Raw genomic sequence first — 6,000 nt, 5'->3', positions numbered from 1 at the left:
TCATTCAAAGGTTTCTGCTGTGTTATAGCTAATATTCAGCAAGAGATGCACCTTTCATGGCAACTACAAGCTACAGATAAAGATGTCTGCTTTTACCTACAAACTGTTCTTTTATCTTTTATAATGTGACATTTAACTTGGGTTTTCTCTCTTCAATTCAATTAAAACACAAAAGGAACCATTTAAAGGCAAAAATATAAAACATAATGGCATCTGCAACAACCTTGTTGCACAATGGGTCGCTCTTATACTAATTTTCAGTTGTGTCTGGGGGTGGGTAGAGGCAGCGGGCTATAGGGTGGCATGGTTGGCGACAGCATGTGGGATGGGGGGGTTGTGTCCTCTTTTTGGATGTGGGGTTACCAGCATCTGGATCGGCTGAGCGGCGGTGGTAGAGCTGAGCTGGATAATGTTTCTACCTGGGCTATCGTTGTAGTGGCAGTGATGCGGTGTGTCTGTGTGGTTGTGGGGCCATGGTGGGGGACGCCGGCCTCGAGTGCTTGCTGCTGGCTGGGGACCTCTTGCCGGGTGAGTTTGTCCCGTTTTGGTGTGGGGTCAGGGGTTCCGTTGTGAGCTTGGTGTCTGCGATGGTGTCTGCCCTGTTGCGCCTGTGGGCAGTGGCTGGGGTAGCGTTGTGTGTGGCCCTTGCCTTGCCGCCGCAGCGCGCTGTGTGGTGGGGGTGGGAGGCGGCAGGGGTGCTTAGAGTGTGTGGAGCTTGTGCTGTGTGGGTGTTGCTTCGTCGGCTTTTCGGGGATGAAGCTCACCTGTGGGGATGTACCCATATGTTGTGGGGAGGGGATTCATGGCGTTTGGGTTCGCGGGCATGCATTTGATATCTGTGTCCTGGTTGGGGGTGCTCAGGTTGGGTCTTGGGCTGCTCCCTCTCCTGGATCAGTTTAGTCCCCCCATCAAATGTGGGGCCTGTTTCCTCCCCACCACACTACCTGCCAGTGGTTGGTGTCTCTGCCCGCTAGTGTTCTTGTGGTTCTCAGTCTCCGGGGCTGGGTGCTTTGGTGTGTGCTGGCTCACTCCCGGTGGCTGCTTGCTGGGGCCTGGACCCCTGGGCTCTATCGGGCCTCTGCTTGGGGAGTGATATGTCCCGGGGTCTCGGGTCTCTGGGTCCATGGCTGGATCTGCTCAGGCGTAGACGGCTGCCGGCGGGGCCTGTGGGCTTGTCGCTGCAGCTCCCTGGGGCTTCTGCACTGTAGCTGCTGGGTTATTCCCCTGGGACTCTATCCTGCTCTTCTCTGGGGGGGTTGCGCTAGTCCTGGCGGTGTTTCACCTGGGGTTCTTGTGCTCTGGGGGGCCTTAGGATGTCTGTGGCTCGAATCTCCTACGTATCTGTCCCAGGTCCAGGGGGGCAGGTCTGTGGCTCCTCACACTCACTATTGCATATTTTTATGGAGAAACCTTGTATACACAAGTGTGCTCACACTCAGACCCACAGGTGTTTGGATTCAGGTGTTAACAGATACACAAATGTTCTATATTGAGCCGCATTTACCACTAAATACATCTTGCATTGAGAAATACCATCCACTTTTCGGTAGAAAAGCTGGTAATATGAACATTTCTGCAGGAGTAGAAGCAAGCAGGGTGTTATCTTGTATTCTCTTCATCCTTCTTTCTTTCCTCCATTCTTTTCTCCTTCTCAGCCCTTTTCCTTTTTGCCCCACCTCTTTCTCTTTCGTGCTTCTTTTTTTTTTCCTTTTCATTTCTGTCTCCGTGTCTGTAAAAATGTAAATAATCCGAAAGCAGTTTCTAATAAAGTTTATTTTTATAAATAACAAGCAGAGCTTTAAAGCGTTAGCTGTAATGCTCCACTTGTGAAAGTAAATCTGTTGGGCTTCTTCTTGGCACTCAGACAACAATTCTGAGTGCTACTCTACCAGACAGGACACGGTAAAAAAAACAAAAAGACAAATTTTCAGTTGAACCACGTGCTGATTTAATTTCTGCATTCAGTCAACTTTAGTAGAAGTCTATCAGCATCTTAAATCTTGCCTTGCAGACAATAAAGTACTGTGTGTGTGTGTGTGTGTGTGTGTGTGTGTGTGTGTGTGTGTGTGTGGTCTGAATGTGCCCAATGTGTCATTCAAGCTTTAAGAGTTTTTTCTTTGGGAGCAAGGGCACAAAGCTTAGCTGGCTTTGCTGTGGGTATGGCAGGTATCTGCATGCGTACCCACAGAAGATGTGGCAGGAGGTACCCACTAGTGAGTTGAGATACGTCATTATTTGCCATGCATAAAACATTCACCACCATAAGCTCTTCTTTATATGTGAGCCTCTTTTTTGCTGTCTCTGAACATGTGGACATGACACACACGCGAAGGGGAGCTGCACAGGGAGACTGAATGGAACTGGTATGCATGCGTTTGCTCCAGCCTGTTATCTCTGCCCAATGAATGCTCCACACGACAACTCTTGAGAGGCTTGAAATTACACTGAGGGAAAAATGTTTTCGGTGACACCACCAGCACCAGCCTCCTTTGCGTTGGCTTATACTCCACAGGCATACAATGTGGAAAGATGCAGCAAAGAAGGCACAAACCAATGCTCTCACACACACACATGCAGACATGTCCACATGTTTTTTTTCACCTGCCTGGATAAATCATTTTGACAGCTGAACACAGATTATGAGTCCCTGAGCACTCTGCTTTAACGGAAAAATGGCAGAAATTCTCATGGGAGTTAAGAGTAAGATGTGACACGGCAAGACGTAACAGTGCTGGAGGCTACAGCTAACATACATATTTTATTGAAACACTAAATAATAAAGATATCACAAATCTTCAGTACTTAATGTGCACATTTGTGAATAAATGATCATATTCTCAAGTTTTTAGTTGAATTTCCGAAAACACCGAAAGCAACAATTTGACAAGTATCATTTGAGACAGCTTACAGAAAAGTACTTCAATAAGGCAGAAATTAACGGTACTACGGTACTCAAAACTGAATGCTTCCAAACTATTCTAAAATCAATGGTTGAATAAATGTAGAATACACCATTCTTTATAAAGCTATTACTGTACTAAGTCAGTGTTGTGGGCCATGATGTAACCTGATTCATATTGTAATTAAGGATGTTTTGTTGGTGTTGTTAGTTCAGTTTTTATTTAATGTGGTTGGGTGGCCAAGGCATGGGCTGCTATGAGATTATCATGATATGAAAACTTAAATGTTGCAGGAAAGGCGTGATGATGAAAATTTTAGAGGTAGAAGATAGAAAAACCTTAGATACCCCAACCCTGATGACGGGTACAGGTCTTTGTCAGTCAGGAGCAGGCTCCTTCAGGTCACCAACAGAACCAGGAGCGGGGACACAACTCTCTATTATCCATACGTTTAATGCCCAAAACCTAAGCAACAGAACCAGGGGTGGAGACACAACTCATTATTATTCATAAGTTTAATGCCCGAAACATAAGCCTTCTTTTTTATAGTTAACTTTTTAACAAGGAAAGAGTCATATATACTGTCAATAATGGGTCCCTACAATGAACAGATATGTGTATGTACAGCCTTAGTGTGTGTGAGTATACAGTAGTCAGATCCAGCCCTCCAAGTTTCTCTTTATCATTCTCTGTAACATCTCTCTGTTAGTAGAACCTCTTCACTCTTGTAATGCTATTTAATATTGCCCGAGCGAGCTGTTTTGTATTTTGTGTAAGCAGCTCAGATTTTCATTGTGTTTGTATTCTCAAGAGTCTATTATAGTGAATCTGTCTGTAAATCTCAAATCTTTTCAATTTTAGTTCCTTAGATCCTATATCACCATCAACCACATGAGAAACATCCAAGTTTTCTCTTCAAACATCTGTATCTTGAGCATTTCCTGAAAGTATGAGACAAAATAAATGTACAGATATAGCTGTCTGAACTCTTATGAGCTCAGGTCAGCCAAAGGCCAAAGATGTTACTCTAAAAGACATTTCTTATTTCCCCAGTGTCATTTTTATTCTGAATCCATAACACTAGTAACACTCAAGAAAGAATGATGATACAGGACTCTATAATACACTGTATGCTGTGTTTGTTGTTACATATTCAAGACTGCAATTATATGTACTTAGGCTCAGGTGGTGCTTCTCTCTCTCCCATCATCTTTCAATGTTTTTAAATGATAAAGATAGGGAATTACTGGTCAGGGTGTCTCACCAGATAATTATTCCTGTCCAAATGGTTGCTTTGAATGATGTTGATAAGTGCAGGACTGTTTCCAGAGTAGACTGTGCAGGTCTTTGTAGCAGTAAGGAGTTGACCTTCGAGCAGCAGGGAAGAGGCAAGGCCCTGCCAACAGATGTACGCTACAGTCTGAATGTAGGGAACCATCTTGAAGATGATGGGAAACAGTTCTGTCTACAGTGGGCTTTCAACTTTAACATGATATATGAGACAGTCAGTAGACAAAGTCAGATTAATTCTAATATGTTTTCTGATGAACCAGATAGAGATAGATAATCCCAGAGGTTACTTTGTGAATGTGAAACTATCCTCATTTTTTTTACTTTATATTGTTCCAAATTATTGAAATTCACTGTCATAGAGTGTGCAAAGAGCATATATAGTGGCCAGCACAACTATTCATATCCTTTGAACGTTATGTTTTCACATTTTGTCATTGTATGACCACAACCTTCACAACTTTTGTTAACACAAAGTAGGACATATTTGTTAAATGAAAGGTAAGGAATACATGGTTTTCACATTGTTGTGGGTGTATTTGTTTTCAGCGCCCCTTCCATTAGGGTATGCCTCAACAAAACTGCACATCCAAAGACATAATATTTGGCTCAGTCTTCTCAAATTCAATTTCAATTGAATTTTTGATTATGGTGATTCTCTAAACGAATATATTTTATAAAACATTAATTTCACATCTAATTCATTTGTATTACACAGGGCTCACTGAATAAGTAAAATAATTTACTCTTAAGATTGATTACTGGTACATTTGAGGCAGGTTAATCAGCTAAACTATTCTTTAGATTGATCGGATGTTTAAAACACAAATATAATTAAATGTAGAGCACCATTTTCCAACACCTTCCAGACTTGTCTCAGGGTCCTGGTCCAAGTTCTCTTTTGTGCTCAGTTTGTAACTTTTACCACTACTTTTGCTGTTTGACACAAAAGCACCAACATTTGACAAAGCTCAAAACATAATACTTATTTAGGCACATTTATCTATAATAAGTACCCATTTGGCAGAAGGTAACCTGCAGTACAAATGTAATGTCCTTGTTCACACACCAATAGCCCACAAGCGTTTTCCATTTGTGCTTCTTGCCACTTTACTGCAAACCTGTTTCCTGTGCCTGTAAGACTTTAGATTTCCTCCACCGAAGGGTCGAAAAAGCTATAAAGGAATTCATTGGTGCTAAAGCTTTGTAAACAAATGAATCCCAATATTATAAGAAAGTTAATTTATTTCAGTAATTCAGTTCTATAAGTGAATATTGTTTGTTGTTTAGGTTTATTCAAGGAAGAGTGATATATTATAAAAGGACTTTTAGGTTATTTTTTAATTAGCTTACAACTAATGAACACAAAAATTCTGGCCCCGGCAAGCAGCCACCGGGAATGAGCCAGCACACACCAAAGCACCCGGCCCCGGCCCCGGACACCAAAAACCACAAGTACACCAGCGGGCAGATACTCCAACCACCGGCAGGTAGTGTGGCGGGGAGGGAATAGGCCCCACATTTGATGGGGGGCCTAAACTGATCCAGGAGAGGGAACAGCTCAAGACCCAACCTGAGCACCCCCAACCAGGACACAGATATCGAACGCATGATCCCGAACCCAAACGCCATGAATCCCCACCCCACAGCATATGGGCACACAATCACCCAATCCCATCCTCATGCATATACATAAAATCACTCGCACCCAAACAAGACAAACAACAATGGGCGTCATACTCTCACTCACACTCCCCATGCATATTCTATACTCTCAGGTCCAGCCGCCGGTACCCCCTAGGGGCAACCA

This window comes from Girardinichthys multiradiatus, chromosome 23 (genome assembly GCF_021462225.1).
Source record: "Girardinichthys multiradiatus isolate DD_20200921_A chromosome 23, DD_fGirMul_XY1, whole genome shotgun sequence".
In the NCBI taxonomy this organism is placed as follows: domain Eukaryota; kingdom Metazoa; phylum Chordata; class Actinopteri; order Cyprinodontiformes; family Goodeidae; genus Girardinichthys; species Girardinichthys multiradiatus.
This window is presented reverse-complemented; position numbering follows the sequence as displayed.